Here is a 17,766-nt window from a genome sequence, read left to right on the forward strand (position 1 = left end):
ACTGGGAGCCATGTGATACCCCAGTAATGGAGAGGATGTTCAGTTATTGGGGGAAGGGGCTTCCCAGGTGGCCCACTGATAAAGAATCCACCTGCCAAGCAGGCGATGGTGGTTGGATCCCTGGGTCAGGAAGATCCCCTGGAGAAGGAATTGGCAACCCGTTCTGTACTCTTGCATGGAAAAGCCCATGGACAGAGGAGCCTAGCCTGCTGCCGTCCAGGAGGTTGCAAAAGAATCAGACAAGACTGAGTGACTAAACAACGAACAATATGTAAAAAACCCAGGAAGTCAGGGATAATTGATTGACTGCTGGGGCAAAGTGCACCTGGCCGCGTGTCTAATTCTTTGAACAATATTGGCTTCTGGGCTGGGCTGGTCTGAGCTGAACTCCAGTAAAGCTAACCACTTCCTCATTAGCTCTGAGACAGGGTGACCTTCCTCCAGACCAGCTGAGAGAGAGACTGGATCCAAGTCGGCCAGGTGATGCTCTCCCTTCACGCCGAGAAAGGTCAGGGGGATGTCTAAGAGGATACCAGCTGGGGAGGAGATCTGGGTGGAACGTGCTCTAGGGGGTAAAGTAGTTGGTGTTATCTGGGAATGGAAATGACACCAGGGCAGGTTTCGCAGCCAGGGGAGGATTCCCAGGGAAGGAGCTCTCAGAAAAGGTGGGGCGAAGGGACAGCTGGTGGGAATGATGTCAGGGTGGGAGTGTGGATGTTTGGGCTGTGGTTCTGTGAGCTGATGCGTCTAAACTGCCTCTGATTCTGGTGCCTGGTGGATAAGTAGAGCCGCATAGGAGAGGCACCCTGCGGGTATTAAATGCTCTCAGCCCTGGGTAGCTATGAAGTGCTCTGATATATTTTTTTTTTTAATTCACACCTGGATTCAAGCCTTGCTGAGTCTATTTTTATCTTCTTTTTTTCTCGGTTTCTTTATTTGCAAAGTAATACAAATAATGACCTCACAGCATTGTTGTGAGGGTAATACTCTGAGACCAGTTAGGAAAGTGCCTGACAAAGGGCAGGCCTTGGATCGGTGAGTCTCAAGCTCAGCTGAGCCTTTGGTACCAAGGAGAACATAGAGATGGCTATTGTCAGATTATCAAACGCCAATCCAATTAGAATCACTTTGCTTCTGTGCAGCCAGGGTTAAGAAGCTCAGTACTAAAAATTAATTGTTTTCGGAAAGCTCAGAGGATAGAAAAGAGTGGTGGTTTTTGGTTAACTTTTAGTCAAGTCCTGTGTTGTTAACTGTGATTAGTTTGCTTTTGTATAAAATGGTAACTTGGAGAAGGTACAGCCACCTCTGGCTTGTAAATCAATCTGATTGGATATAGCGCTGGTTCTAGGCAATCCCCTTTGCTTCTCACACTTAGGAGCAGAACTGGGAAGATATGGGAGTAAAACAGTCTCTTTGGAGCCTTGCCTCTGGGACTCACCGGACAGGACCATGGGGTTTAAAATAGGGGCACAGTGTGAGTGAGACTCCAACAGTTTAATCAAAGACGGTCTGGGGCCTCCCCATGCTTTGTGAGGGGACCTGGCATAACCTGAGCACTCATTGGTGACCCTCAAGAATCTTTCCCCAGTGGCTTCCCTCTTTCCTCCTCCTTCAGGCTTCTCCTGAAGAACAGCAAAGTGGATCTCAGGTGTGAGGTTTCATTCCTGGATTTTCTCATGTAGCAACTGGAAAATTGCAGGCTTAAGAAGAGAGAGCTTTTCCAGAAATTCTCCTGCGTTATTATTGTGTGCGTACGTGACCCTAGGCTTAATATTACCCTGAGCCGGAAGACCAAAGGGAGAAAAAAATTTCTCTTTTGTTTTCCGAGTTACTAGACTTGGTCACGTCGAAAGAAAGTAGACTTCCCTTTTTGGGGGGCAGTGAATTCAAAGAGTTTCTTTAGTGCTTAACTGACTGACCTAAAGCGCTAGGAGAGAGACCGAAAGGCCTGTGGTCACCTGGTCCTCTTTTCCTTCCTTCTTTGCTCAGGGCAGAGAACTTTCAAGAATGGAAATGTTCTTATATACACTTTTAAAAGTAAAACATAGAAGATGAGATCAAATAATAAGTAAAGTAAGCAAAACAAATACATTTAGGTGAGACTAACATGATTAAAATCCCTCAAATCATCTATGATAATAGAACACAATGAATTTGTTCTGAAGTTCTTTGTTTGAGGTAACTAGAAATGTTTAAGCCTGTGTCTTGTATTTCATATCAGGGTGAGTTTGGCTGCAGGAATTACCTCTTCCTTTTTTTGATAACAGCTTTACTGAGATAAAAATTAATGTATGTAAAAGTTACCAATTTAAAGTCAGAACTCAATAGTTGTTTTTAGTATATTTACAGAATCGTGCAACGGTCACTGCAACCAATTTTAGAATATTTTTATCACTACGAAAAGAAACCCCATATCCTTTAACATAAACTTCTAACCCCATCGACCCACTCCCTGACCTCAGGCAACCCTGAATCTACTTTCTAGCTCTGTGAACTTGCCTGTTCTGGGCATTTCACATGAATGGAGTCATACAGTGTTTGGCCTTTTTTGTCTGGCTACTTTTACTTCATCTATGTTATAGCATATGCCAGCTCTCCATTGCTTTTTGTGGCTGAAGAATACCCTATTACCTGGATACATCACATTTTGTTTATCCGTTTGTTGGTTGAGTGGACATTTCGTTGTTTTCACTTTTAGTTATTATGCATAATGCTGCCATGACCACTCGTGCACCGATTTTTATGTGGACATATGTCATTTTTTTCTTAGATACATACCTAAGAATGACATTGCTAAGTCAGATGGTTTAAGTTTTTGAGGAAATTTCCAGATTTTTTTTTTTTCCAAAGTGACTTTATCATTTACATTCCCACTGAGTATACAAAGATTCTGATTTCTCTATATACTCTCCAATACTTGCTATTATATGTCCTTTTTGTTATAGTTATCTTAGTATAAAGTAGTATCTTACTGTGGATTTGATTTACATGATGTTTATGCCTAATGATGTTGACCATTTTTTCATGTGTTTGTTAGCTATTTGAATACCTTCTTTAATAATATCTGTTCTTATCCTTTGTCTATTTCTGATGGATTTTAATCTAGTTATTTTTGAATTCTAAGAGTTTTTTTTTTAAATGTGTTCTAGCTACAGTTCCCTCCTCAGATATGTGGTTTACTCTCATCCTGTGGGTGGCCTTTCCACTGTAAAAAAATAAAATTATTTTTCTTTATTTGCTGCACTGGGTCTATGTTGCAGCACGTGGAATCTGATTATAGTTGCAGCACGCAAACTCTTAGTTGTGGCATGTGGGATCTGATTCCCTGACCAGGGATTGAACTTGGGCCCCTGCACTGGGAGTGGGGGGCCTTAGCCACTGGACCACCAGGGAAGTCCCCCACTTTTAATAGTGCTCTTTGAAGCACAAATTCTTAACTTTGATGAAGTCCAATTTGTTTTTCTATTGTTGTTTGTGCTTTTGCTGTTATGTCTAAGAAACCATTGCCAAATCCAAAGACATTCAGATTTACCACTGTTTTCTTCTAAGAGTTTTATAGAGTCCCTAATTTCAGGTCTTTAATCCACTCTGAGTTCATTTTTCTGGATGGTATGATATAGGAGTTTTGACTTCATTCCTTTGCATGTGGGTATGCAGTTATTTCATCACCATGTGTTGAAAATACTATTTTTCTCCAGGAAATACTTCTTAAGAACAACATTTTCAGAGGCAATTCCAATGTTTTGTTTTCTCATGAGAAACCCATAAGTAGAGAAGGCAATCCAGAGTTCACTGAGCCCTCGTGTCCAAGTCACGGAGTCCTTCCTAGGCAAAGTGGGTGATTCCCAGGCGTATTCACTGCCAGCCTCCTATTTGTACCCATGGCAGGAATTACCAATCAATCACAGCACCCTGGCTAAGGCTTGGTGACTACCAAGGCTAACATGAAGGGGTAGTGTTCCAAGAGATTCAGTTTGGGAGAGAGTGAAATGGTGAGGTCAATTTCAGATATGTTGAGTTTGTAGTGCATTTGGGACATATAAAGGGAGCTTTGGCAATAATTGGTTGGTGTAAAAAGACTGAAACCCAGGCCAGGGGGGGGGATCTATGCTGAGAGACTTGAGACTTTGCTGTACAGATGGGAACAGATCCAACCTTCTAGAATGAGTGATAAGGTGAGATAACCCGGCATTGACCCAAGGAGTCTGGTGAGGCTACAAATGGGACTGCCAGAGACTGGCTCGAGAAGTAGAAAAGAAATCAGAACAGTATTTGAAAATAAACTAAGGATAAAGGGCAGTTCAGGGAAGGCTATTGATAGTGTCACATGTTGTGAGAGATCTGGTAAAGTGCAGCGTTTCTGATTATCAAACGGGGTTGTTATCGCCTTTGTGAGTGCAGCTTCCATGGGATACTGGAGGTGGAAATAAGATGCAATAGTCTGAGCATTGAACTGGATGTAAGCCGAGACCAATGCTGGTGAAATCTGGTAAGAGATACAGAGATCAGACTCAGAAAAGCAACAAGATTATTGTAATTTCTTGGAATTAAGAAAAAAATTTGAGGTCAAATGAAATGTTCAGTAGACTGTGAAAAAAATGTCTGAGGCAAGATAAGCATCTTTGTGTTTGCCAGATTCAGTCTACATGGACGACATCAACTCAACTGCAGTGTTGTCTGAGATAGGTCCTGCAGAAATGGTGGGGGAAAATTATTATCAAGGACAGACCTTGTTAAAGAATATTTACTCGCAGATAGAGCACAGAATCACTAAGCTGTGTTTCTCAGAGAAGGGTCCATGTGATTACTTGCATCAGGAATCCAGAGGGGTTTAAAAAAATATTGATCCCTGGGATGCATCTGTGACCTCCTGAGTCAGGATCTCATCATAGGAGGCCCAGTTTTAATAAACTGCCCATAGTCAGAAAGCTCTAGAAAGCATTTGTCCAATCTATGTCTGATGTGGATACTTATTAACCATTCCAGTCATAGGGTTCTCCAGAAGTTTCCTGATGGGGTAACTGGAGCCAGATTAAGGACCTAGTGCCTATTAGGACCAATTGCCTCCTAGGCCATTGTCAGAAGTAACCCTCTATAGATGGAGTTAAAGTATTCCTGAAATAAACAAATGCAAACCGGATCCACTTCTGTCGAAATTGAAAACAGGGGAAAAACTTTTCATTAGCTTCAAACTGTCTTTTTTGAATATTTTTAGGATGAGCACAGGTCATAGCTAAGATTTTGAAACTTCGTTATGTATGGTTCAGTGTTTTTCCCTTGGCGTTAGTGTTTTATTTTAATATCTAAGTCTTAAATCACTTAGTAATTCCTTAGAGTGTTCTGGTTTGGGAAATTGCCTGAAATGATAACATGAAAAACAATAAAAAGCCCAAATTCAAACAAACTCAAGGACAAGAATAAGGGCAATGTAAGAGTGGGGGCTATGTTGCTTACATGTATCAGAAAATGGACACTGCCTTGGCCGGTGAAAGGAATTAGAGAAAATTCTGCTTTGGTCTAAAACATTCACCAGCAGAAAATTAGTTTCATGTCATTCCACTAAATAAATGTGGAATAAAAGATGTAAAACATAGCCTTGAGAGGATCCAAAATCATTCACGTATCTGGGTTCCCATTAGCCTTGGTTGGGCCTGCATGCAATCCTGACTATTTGGAGTTATTGAATTAAATAACTCAAAAGAGTTTAATTCTAAAAAGTATTTACTGAGAATTTCCTGGTGGGCTAGTGGTTAGGCCATTGCACTCCCACTGCTGAGGGCCCAGGTTCAGTCTTTGGTCTGGGAACTAAGATCCTGCAAACTGCATGGCTTGGTCAAAAAACAAACAAATAAAATAATAAGAATTTATTCAGTGCTAATGGAAGACAGTTTCTGCCACCAGTAACATGGGTAAGACAGATATTAAGTAATTAAAAGTATTATTATGTATATGTATTATATAACTCCTATTAGATGAGGCTCTATGTTGATAGATGCATGATAAAATGTTCTTAAAATGCATGATATGTAATGCAAATAAAGTCCAAGTTAAAGTGCAAGCAAATGAAAAATGGAAAAACTTAGCATTCATAAATTTATTTTGAGCTTTAAATAATAAGAATATTAGAAGTGTAACATTCTTTGAAATTTAAGAACCATTTCCAATTTTCATCAAGCTTTTTTTTTAATTTAAGTCTATTCATTTCAATTGAGGCTAATTACTCTTCATCAAGCTTTTGTCTGGGAGGCTATCCAAACTTTATTCCTTGCTAACTAGCTAAGTAGCACAGTCCATAGATCAAACACTGCTTATATATTTTCTATGGCTAATGTTGGAGGAATGGTTGCTGCTGCTGCTGCTGCTACATCAAAAAAACACTATTAATATTAATTGTTAATATGTTCTAATACCATGAAGCTGTTAGTCAGAAGTATTTATCCTAACTTTTCCAGTTGTTCACTTGTTTCCATCATATAAACAATTTATATCTACTTTGCTCTGATAAAAGGAATTAGTAATCTTTATCACCAACCTAGATAGCATATTCAAAAGCAGAGACATTACTTTGCCAACAAAGATTCGACTAGTCAAGGCTATGGTTTTTCCTGTGGTCATGTACGGATGTGAGAGTTGGACTGTGAAGAAGGCTGAGTGCCGAAGAATTGATGCTTTTGAACTGTGGTGTTGGAGAAGACTCTTGAAAGTCCCTTGGACTGCAAGGAGATCCAACCAGTCCATTCTGAAGGAGATCAGCCCTAGGATTTCTTTGGAAGGAATGATACTAAAGCTGAAACTCCAGTACTTTGGCCACCTCATGCTAAGAGTTGACTCATTGGAAAAGACTCTGATGCTGGGAGGGATTGGGGGCAAGAGGAGAAGGGGATGACAGAGGATGAGATGGCTGGATGGCATCACTGACTCGATGGACGTGAGTCTGAGTGAACTCCGGGAGTTGGTGATGGACAGGGAGGCCTGGCATGCTGCGATTCATGGGGTTGCAAAGAGTCGGACACGACTGAGCAACTGATCTGATCTGATCTGATTGATTAAAATTTCCTTATTATTACTGTCAGTGTTAAACTATTGAACTGGAAATGCCTCATTTTTACATAAGAATGGGTTCCTAAAATGCAAAGGTGTTCACCCTGAAACACAGGGCAGAATTTAATCTAGAATTATAAATCCAGATAACTTTAATCTAGAATTGTAAACCCAGATAATTTTATAACTTATAAATTTAAATTTAATGTATGAATGGTGAACACACAGCTCTGAAAACTATGCTAACCAATTATCATGGAGAGCACAAGAGAAGCCTTTATAATACAGAGATGTAATTACCTGTTAATTTCTCTGATGGGTGGTTTTGGCCTTTTTAGAATTTAATCAATCTGACTTGAGAAGCTGCTGCTGCTACTGCTGCTGCTAAGTCGCTTCAACTGTGTCCGACTCTGTGCGACCCCATAGACGGCAGCCCACCAGGCTCCCCCGTCTCTGGGATTCTCCAGGCAAGAACACTGGAGTGGGTTGCCATTTCCTTCTCCAATGCATGAAAGTGAAAAGTGAAAGTGAAGTCACTCAGTCGTGTCCGACTCTCAGCCTACCAGGTTCCTCCATCCATGGGATTTTCCAGGCAAGAGTACTGGAGTGGGGTGCCATTGCCTTCTCCGGACTTGAGAAGCTAGGAACCTAGAACATAAAATATATAAAGGGAAGCCCACTTTAGGAACCTGGCTATCTCCCATCAGGAACTGGGTCACACAAATGGATTTCTTCCCAAATGGAACCAGAAGAAAAACAAATTGGCAAATTCAACAGCTTTGGTGGTGAATAGGTTAGGCTTTGAATCAGACAGACCAAGGCTGGAGTCCTGATTCTATAATTTTGATCATTGCTAAGAATCAGTGATTAAAAGTGGTACATATATACACATTCTTTTGAAGAAAAGCTTATAGATTTAAACGTACTTTTTGCATACATTATTAAAAAGTACCACAAGTTTCTGAAGAAGAAGCAAAGTCTGAGCAACACCTTGAAATTTTTGTCATTGATTCAGGAAGTAAAACACACAAGTGAAAGTTCTTTGATCTTGTGGAACAAGGTCATTTGATTTGGTTCACGGGAGGGCAGAGGTGTTAAGAATGTGAGAGTTGCTTAGCCTCACTGACCTCATTTTTCTAAATGTAGCTATGTTGTGAAACAAAGGAAGAAGGATCCTTGCTGGGCCTGCCGGTCCACCGAGCATGCTGACTGCTGACCCACAACCAGGTGATTTCACTTCAGGGTCCCCGAGACAAGTGAGGCTTAGTCTTCTCAAGGGGATCAAGAAGGAAGAAGCCCATCTAGACAGTGGGCTGTGTTCTTGTGCTTTGACTGTACCAGATGCACACTAGAGACAGATGGAGAACGCAGTGCAGCTCAGGAGCAGCCCAGAAATGAGTATCAGAATGACTATCACATTTGACATAAAAGCGACCTTGATCCACATCTTTAGTGTAGGTTTCCAGAGTGACTGAGGGGTGGGAATGAGGAATCCGTCAAAAAGAGCCCTTGACTTTGGAAAAGGCCATAGGCTTTTATTGTTTAATTGGAAACCTCATTTTGAGTGGAAAAAGTGGTAACTTGTTCTTAGTAAGTCCAATCTCAGAGAGTGAGAAAAAGGACTTGATTTGTGTTTTGGGGGAAGGCTACTGCTGGCTGTTTCATGCAGACTTTGAAGAGGACCCTTGGGCTTCAGAAGCGGGTGCTGTCAGATTGCACCCTGGGTTGCACCGTCTGAATCATTTCCCCCGTCTCTTGTGCCTGGTTATCAGTGAACTGAGTCATTGCTCAGACATGACATCCTGTACTGGTCTGTGTTTAAGACGGAATCTACACAAATATCTGTTAATTATTCTTCTGTGCCAAGTGGTGGGAAAGAGGACTTCCTCTCTGGCTCACTGGGTAAAGAATCTACCTACAATGCAGGAGACACAGGAGGTGCGAGTTCAATCCTTGAGTCAGGAAGATCCCCTGGAGAAGGACATGGCAACCCCCTCCAGTATTCTTACCTGAGAAATCCCATGGACAGAGGAGCCTGGGGGGCTACAGTCCATGGAGTCTCCAAGAGTTGAAAACGACTGAGGGACTAAGTGCACAAGGGTTGGGAGAGCAAAATATGGAGGAAACTCAGAGATGTCAGGGAACTTACACTCTACAGACAGTTGAATACACAGAAAGTTTTTCCATGCTAACTTCCTCTTGTCTTCTATTTTATTTAACCTACATTCTGATATTCAGAAACTTGTTCTGAGATGTATTAGATGTGAACGAACCGCTTTTGGTACAAACACATTTCTTTCCTGGATTACGATTCCATTTATGACATCTGATGAAAATCAATAAAACCAGTCGATGGTTAATGTTTGACTGAAGGGGAAGGGAGAGGCTGGGGAAGCAGAGCCCTGCACTGGGTGTGGCCTCTGGGGAAGACACTCCAGTCCCAGCAAGGGTCCCAGCAGCTGAATGGAAGAAAATAACCTTTAACCACCATTTTTGTTACTTACAGAAAGGTAAGCTTTGGTATGTCTTAACTATGCTGATAATGTATTTCTTTAAGGAGAGCAGAATAGATGGCAAAGGGCCTTACTTAAGTTGCTGGATAAAAGTATTCCTTGAGGGGTGCTGGGTAGCATTTGCTGGGAAGAAAAGTTTATTCCTAGTGTAATAAGTTATGCTTCTGGAGCATAATTTCTTTTGCATGTTCTTTTGATTAGTCTATATCTTCTATAAATCCATTTCATGAAGTGGTTTGGGTTAAGTCAAGCTTGGGAGTAGAATTAAAGGAAAGCATAATTCTTTGGATGTTTACGTGTGGATCACACCCATTCTTTTCAATTAAAATATAAAAAAGTGCCCAGCCCTGAGAGGACCTGGGACTCTCATACTCTAGAAATCAGGGCCAGAATCTCATTTTCACAAAGTGTCATTTCTCAGGGGTGATCTTTAAAAACTGTGCATTTTATTTACTTCTTAGAGAGCGAGATTCAATTTAGGATTCATAGGACTGCCTGGGACAGAACAGAGAAAAGGAAATGCATAGGAGGAAAAAAAGTCCTTTGTTAAAAGTAGTGGAATAGGAATTGAAAACAGAAAGACGGATCTGCCTTCCCAACTGGGAAAGCAAGGTTGGTGCGTGTATCGGTCAGGTTCTGGTCCTTCTTTCGGCCACATTGGTGGGTGTAATATCAGCTAATGAGTGATTATTTTGAGATAACAAGACATGTACAGCTTGTCAGTATCTTCAAAGGTCCAGTCCCTGTCTTTGTCCCAGTTTTTTATTCATTGTGAGTGACTTTGAAACAGATGCCCTCTGGGCTGGCAGACGCCAAGCAGCAGACGGGCAATGCATTCTCTAATATTTTCTTGTCTTTCTGTTTCTTCAAAAACTCAGATAGCAAGAGAGGAATAATTTGAAAGAAGAAGAAAGCATATGTTTCGATGACATGGAAAATGGATGGCATTCACCCCTCACCAGGAAATGAAATGAGTTTTGCTGAGTGAGGGTTTATCATGGACTGTAGAGTATATAGTTTATGAGTCTTCAGGGTTGGGCAGATGGGTTAGGCCAGTTTCATCATTTACCAGCCAGCGGACACTGAGCAGATTGCTTAAGCTCCCTGTACCTTAAATTTCTCACCTACAGAATGGAGATACCTGCCTCACCAAGTAGTTATGAGAATAAGTTAAAAATTAGATCAGCATGTCAAGAACTCAGTACATAGTTTGGCACCCAATAGATGTTTAATGAATGTTAACTACTTTCCATGAGAAAAGATGTTGACTCTACCTTTTAAGTAGGTGATGCAGGTCAGACTGAGAAGTTGCTCTTTCAATCCCTAGGGAAAGAAACCAACAGTAATGTTGCAGTAACTACATCTACCAGTATGCAAGGGAGAAACTGATTCTATGCCAAAGAAGTGGGGTCCCAAAATATGAGATAATGAGAAAACACTTGAGTTTTGCTTTTTTTCAAATGAAGCATTTTAAAGCACGTCTGATTTTTCACATATATCTTGGGTGAGAAGGGGGTGTGGTATCCTCTGAGACTTGCTAAGATGTCCCCTGGGAAAAGTCATTGCTGTCGTTCAGGATGAAGATTGCATTTCCAGTACCTCTTCCCTTCTTTCATAAAAAGGCAAAATATACCCCAGCAACAACTCGACTTCCTGTTTGTTTGTCAAAGGAACTCTCTGGAAAGGAGAGTGGGGTCCCCCTTTTCTTCCTGATCAAGAGAGGTGACTCTGCTCAGGAGGAAAGCTGAACACCGCTGTGCTCCTTTCTCTGAAGGCTGACAAGTGCCTTTATGGCTGTTAGTTTACACAGGTAGAGACATACAGGTTTATTTGTTAGCATGAAGTTGTATTCCTTCAGAAATCCCTGGTGTCGAATTTAGCAGGGGTAGTTGTTCTGTGTTCTCCTGCGTGATTAAACAAGAAAAGAGGTACTGAAGTTTGTTAGGGGAATATCAATCTACCTAGTTGTTACTTGTGAGAACAAACAAGGGTGTTTATTTAGGTATAAGAAGTGTTAAGTTAGCAAAAGCAGATACTCACCCAGTGGTTGAGGTTTAAACTCTTGTACACTCAAGCTGAGCTTTTCACTTACGTGTGTGTAACAGACCAAGCTGTCCATGGTTATTGTGTATGTGACATAAATAAAACCTAATTTGTCTTAATATTCTGTAAGACCGACATTGAATTCTCTCATCCATGATATTCTGAATCAATGATTTCTTACTGCATTTTAATTATTTTAAAGCATAGGACTTGTGTTTATGAGTGAGAGGCAGAGAAATCGGAAGGGTAGACTTGTGCCCTTAGGGAATGTTAAACTCAGGATGAGCACATCTTCCTCACGCAGAGGGTTCCATGCTTGGTCTCTTCGATCAGACTGATGCTCCTTCCTCAACCTCCCTGAGCTGTTCTGCCCTGTAAGATGACATCAGGTCCTGCCTTGTGGGGACGTTGTGAAACTAAATGAAATAAGTCATCCAAAGTACATAACTTAGTAAATGTTCACTAAATGCTAGCTTTTTTTTCTTTTTAAAGGTTACAAATATAAAAAACCAACTCATGAGTGAGTTTTCATAGTGGTAAAGCACCCTTTACGAAGATAGAATTAAATTTATTTTCCCCTTATTCTCTTGCCCATCCCAGTTGTCAATTACAACTTAATTACAGAATCAGAAAGCCTGCCACACTTGAGGAGGACTGCACATTTTTGTTTTTAGAGCCCTTGTCTGAAGGTCACCTCGTACATGAGCTAGTATTGTAGCAAGTCTTTTGTTTTGTTTAAATCTCAGGGTTTAAACCATATGTGAAAGTTAAAGTGTTAGTCACTCACTCATGTCCGACTCTGCGACCCCATGGACTATAGCCTGTCAGGCTCCTCTGTCCTTGGAATTCTCCAGGCAAGAGTACTGGAGTGGGTTGCCATTCCCTTCTTCAGGGGATCTTCCTGACCCAGGGATCGAACCTGGGTCTCCTGCAATGCAGGCAGATTCTTTACTGTCTATCCACCAGGGAAGCCCTTAAATCATATGGGATGGGATCTAATTTAGATTTACCTCATATTGAATTTCTAAGGCCAGAATGTATTATCTTGACAAAGTATTCACCTGTGCACTTCTTAATACACAAAGAAATGTTGTATAAAGCATGAAGAAACACTTTGTCAAAAATAATTAAGATGCTCTTTTGAGAAATATTGATTTCTACTCTCCAAAAAAGTCAGTAAAGAATCTGCCTGTAATGCAGGAGACCCCCTGCAGCATAGGAGAGCCAGGTTCAATCCCTGGGTTGGGAAGATCCCCTGGAGAAGGAAATGGCAACCCACTCCAGTATTCTTGCCTGGAGAATTCTATGGACAGAGGAGCCTGGTGGGCTACAGTCCATGGGGTCACAAGAGTCAGACACCACTGAGCAACTACACAATGACAACAGTCCTCCTTTTAGGCTAGAAAAGACCCTTGTGGTGTTGTTGTGCTAGATATGGAGGAAAGAAGTCCTATCTCTGCCTCAGGTTTCTGAGGTGGAAACCGAAACACCTTAGAGAACTCAATACTGTCGTCCTTACTGCCAATCTGCTTAAGTCATCCAAGTACCATGGGGGTGAGTCGCCATCTGTGACCCCATGCAAGGGCCTCCCTTCCCTCTGATCTCCTCACCCCAGCTGCCCTTTTCCTAGCTCACTCTGGGGGGAGTGCTGGGTGGAGGTAAGTATGAGCACACTTCCTGAAATAGTCCTTAGAACTCATTATTACTTTCTTTAATAATTAGGTTTAAAATTTGTATTTAAGTCAATCAGAGAAATTTAACATATTTTAAGAGGAGCCCTCTACCCTCTCATAAGACTGTATAACCAATTATTCACCTACTGATTAAGTAAAAAAATCACCCTCAATTTTGCATACGTGTAAATCCAGATTTTCGTATGCTGAAAGATGGGCATATTTCAATTGCAAAATTCAGTGCGAGAACAAAGTGCCTGCCTTTATGTGTGCATTGGGTGGGGAGAGGGCAAGCCACCCTTCCTTTTCCTTCTTTGGACCTTCCTTCCTCCTTTCTAATCAGCATGAAGTGGAAGGCAGCAGCCCAGATTTTACACCTTCCTGTTTGTTTCTAGCTTATTATTAGCTGCTTTAATTTGGTCCTTAATTTGCCAAGAATGCAAATTGGTCAGATCCTCTTGTGATTTTTTTCTAAACCTTAAGTGATATAATGGGTGCCAGAGATTTGTGAGCAAGAAGACCACAAAGATGGGCATGATTGATCTGAACATTACTTGATGAACAATGTGAGCAAGCTTTTAATCTGATTTTTATTCATATCTGGCCTTGCTGTCCAATTTATGCTGCTCTTAGCAATATACAATGCAGAGGTGAATTAAGTGGCTCACAGAATATTTGGCTCTATTATTGGTCCTGATGGTGTATGAGTTCTAGTCACATTCTTTCCTTGGCTCCATTATTGGTCCTGATGGTGTATGAATTCTAGTCACATTCTTTCCTTGGCCACATCACCTGTGATACTGGAGAGCAAATTCTGCAGCCCTCTCCATCTGTACCTTTATTGTTCTTTGGAAATGCATTGTCCAGCCTTAGAGCATGGTGAATTACTTTAATTCAAAGCCTTTAACTTTTCTTTTTTTAAACAAAAAGGATGAGTATGGCTGACTTGATTTAAGGTTTGCCTATCACTTAGCTTTTTGTAAGAGGGGGAAGAAAATCAATGCTTGTGTATTGATTTACTTGCAGGTTTGGAGACCTGGGACCTAGAAATTCCTCGTCCTTACTCAGATAAATGGGGAAACGACAGGGGAGTCTAAAAATACCTCTTGGAGGCACTGGAGCCCAGCAGGAGACTCAATCAGCTTGGAGTGGAGCCCCTGGGATGCAGTGGCCACTGCCTATATAGTAACTGGATGAGGCTCCATCTGAGGCCACCTCTGTCTTAGGATGGCAGTGCCTTTGTCAGTCAAAACTAGGGCCCCTTGATGTATTAGTTTGGTAGGGATGCTATAATAAAGTACCACAGATAGAGTGGCTCAAGCAACAGAAATTTATTGTCTCACAGCTCTAGAGGCCTGAAGTCCAAAATCAAAGTGCCTGAGGGGCTGACTCCTGCAGACAATGAGATCTGCAGCCTCTCGCCTTGGCTTGTCTTTCCCTGTGGCCCTTCATATTGTCTTTCCTCTACGTGTGTCTCTGTGGCCAAGTTCCCCCTTTTGATGAGGACACCAGTCATATTGGAGCAGACTCACCCTGACGACTTCATTCTAACCGCATTACTTCTGTGAAGACTTGAGTCTCCGAGTCAGATCACATTCTGAGGTACTTGGCAGTCAGGACTCCAACATGAATTTTGAGGCAAGGGGCATCCTTGCCATCACACTCAGCTCAACTGAAAACTAAGAAACTAGGGGGGTGAAGGTCAGAGAGTGAATGAGGAGAGGGTACGATAGAGAAATAGTTGTGTGGTAGGAGCTGGATCTCCAAGGCTGATGGTCCTCTGAGAAGGCGAACGCATGTTAGTGTCTGAGGAGGAAGCGCCGCCATGGAGCGAAAAACAAAACTTTTTGGAATTTTAGCAAGATACGTAACCGACTCAGTGACACCAGGAGTCTTATTTGTAAGGATGTTCATGCTTTCAGAGAGACTAATATATGAATGAGCGCATAGGTGTGAAGTTAGCCAGACGGTGTGATCTTGGACCAGTGTCTTGTGACTTCTTTGATTTTTGATCTTTATGAGGTAAATTTTTTTACATTAAAAAATAATTTCATATTTATTTTTGGCTGTGCTGGGTCTTATTGCTGTGCGGGCTTTTCTCTAGTTGTGGTGCACGGGCTTCTCTTGTTGCGGAGCACAGGCTCTAGGGCCTGGACTCGGTAGTCGTGGCTCCCGGGTCTAGAGCACAGACCCAGTAGTTGCGACACATGGGCTTAGTTGCTCCAAGACAGGCAGGTGGGATGTTCCCAGATCAGGGATCGAACCCATGTCTCCTGCATTGGCAGGTGGGTTCTTTACTGCTGATCCACCAGGGAAGCCCCTTTAAGAGATAAATTTTAACAGCGTCTGCTTCATAGGGTTCTTACGAAAAATCAATAATTATATAAAAGTCTCAGCATGTGCTGAGACAAAGGGCTTCCAGGAAATGTTAGCTGCCTTTGTGTCGTTATCCTGGCTGGACACAGATTCAGGACATGGAGGGGTTTCAGTGTTTTCTGGGCTGTGGTAAGTTAAACGAAGCCGTCAGCCCTAATTGTCAAGGCCAGCAGCCCTGATTCCGCGTTTGTAAATTGTTTACGGTTAAAGCAACTGGTGGTGGCTTTTCAAAACTCTCCCAGACCTCTGACCTCTGTTGCTAAGGATGTACTTGGCCTCTTAGATAGTTGCATAGAAACTGTGTGAATTTAGTCTTTGTGCCTGAGGGAAACTCTGACAGCAAAAATTCCTAGCAGAGGGTTGGATCAACTGTTTCAGATAGTTCAGACAAAACATCACTGAATTATCTGGAAATCTACTCCAATCCTTTGCCAAGTAGGGTTGGTGAAGTAGTCTACCAAGTGTGTATGGCTTGGTGGTTTTAGGCAATTTCAGTTACAAACCATGGTTTCCCTCCAGCCAGGATGTAATATTCATTAGTGAAATTATGTCTGTGTGAAGAAGAAAGATAGGCGAGACTTGTTTGTGAGGACGGAGTCCTCCTCTGGCATAATCCTAGCAGTGGGGTACCTTGCCTTGGATCATTCAGACAAAGGCTTTACTTGGCCGCTTCTTTTGGCCGTGAGGGTGTTGTTGTGAAGGCTGCGTCTCGAGTATCCCTGTGACCAGGGCCATCGAAAGCTGGGAATTGTGACAGGAACTGTCTTGTAGGACAACATTTAAAGTTCTGACTAATAAACTTGGGTGGCAGAAGGAAATTTTATTTGACAAAAAATATTAACTGTTCAAAATATTCACTTATTGAGGTCCCCAAAGTAGATACTATTATCCTCGCTTTACAGAGGCGAGTCGGTGGAGGAGCCAGGGTCCAAACCAGCCAATCTAACAATTGCATTGTGTGACTGATTCATCCACAAAGAAATCATGAGACTCTAGGCATGGGAACGGAAAGCAATTACTTCTGTTTCCCACTGGAAACCTTTCTGTGAGGGGTGAAACCAAATGTAAATAACAAAATAAAGGATGAGTTTAATGCTTTGTTTACTTTTTAGGTTTCATTAAGCACCTCAAACGGTGGCCTGTTTGAGCATCTAGCTAAAATAAGGCATTTATTTTAATTTGCTTTTCTGCCATTCAACTTACATGTCTTTGGAAGCTTGGAAGTGCTAAGAAATCATTTCAAGTGCAGATGGTATATATCGATCAGTTCTTAACCTATTTACTGAGAAGAAATTTGTTTGTGTATTTAAAAGAGAAATAATCCTTATCATCAACAATAAAAATGTATTACTGTGCATCAAAATAAATCTTTAGATCTTGTTAGTTTCCTTTAATGTTTTCTGTTTATTCTGAAAGCTCTTACTAATTGGAGAAATTCATAGAATACCAATGTTGCTGCTGCTGCTGTGTTGCTTCAGTCGTGTCCGACTCTGTGTGACCCCATAGACGGCAGCCCACCAGGCTCCCCCGTCCCTGGGATTCTCCAGGCAAGAACACTGGAGTGGGTTGCCATTTCCTTCTCCAATGCATGAAAGCGAAAAGTGAAAGTGAAGTCGCTCAGTCGTGTCTGACTCTTCAAAACCCCATGGACTGCAGCCTACCAGGCTCCTCCGTCCATGGGATTTTCCAGGCAAGAGTACTGGAGTGGGGTGCCATTGCCTTCTCCGATACCAATGTTAGACAATCACAAATGTTTCAGAATTTAATAAACATCTGTTGAGAGTGTAATATATGCAAGCCATAGTATGAAGAGCTGGGAGAGGTTAAAAATATATAATTTTAAAATAAGGCCTCTGCTTTGAAGGATTTTGTTTTCTAGTAGAAGCAGCAACACAGACATGTAAATAAGCGATAAAAAATAAAATGCAGGTAGGAGGGGCTTTGAGAAGGCAGTGGCACCCCACTCCAGTACTCTTGCCTGGAAAATCCCATGGACAGAGGAGCCTGGTAGGCTGCAGTCCATGGGGTCTCTAAGAGTCGGACGTGACTGAGTGACTTCCCTTTCCCTTTTCACTTTCATGCATTGGAGAAGGAAATGGCAACCCACTCCAGTGTTCTTA

The 17,766-nt window shown here is 41.8% G+C and overlaps 1 protein-coding gene across 5 annotated transcripts in view; it reads left to right on the plus strand.

Annotated features, from left to right (window-relative positions):
• The first annotated feature begins 381 nt into the window (after positions 1-381).
• The window catches only part of CDH17 (cadherin 17), an 88,917-nt gene continuing 71,532 nt past the window's right edge, over positions 382-17,766 (plus strand). Inside the window, exons 1-2 of one of the 5 annotated variants that reach the window (XM_027561540.1) lie at positions 382-508; positions 3,699-3,834. The gene's annotated coding sequence lies outside the window, so the exon portion shown is untranslated. Of the gene's footprint in view, positions 509-3,698; positions 3,835-4,395; positions 4,490-9,491; positions 9,552-17,766 lie in introns of those variants that run through there. The other 4 variants (XM_027561538.1, XM_027561539.1, XM_027561542.1 and 1 more) reach the window with 4 other exon arrangements.

This window comes from Bos indicus x Bos taurus, chromosome 14, assembly GCF_003369695.1.
Source record: "Bos indicus x Bos taurus breed Angus x Brahman F1 hybrid chromosome 14, Bos_hybrid_MaternalHap_v2.0, whole genome shotgun sequence".
NCBI lineage: Eukaryota > Metazoa > Chordata > Mammalia > Artiodactyla > Bovidae > Bos > Bos indicus x Bos taurus.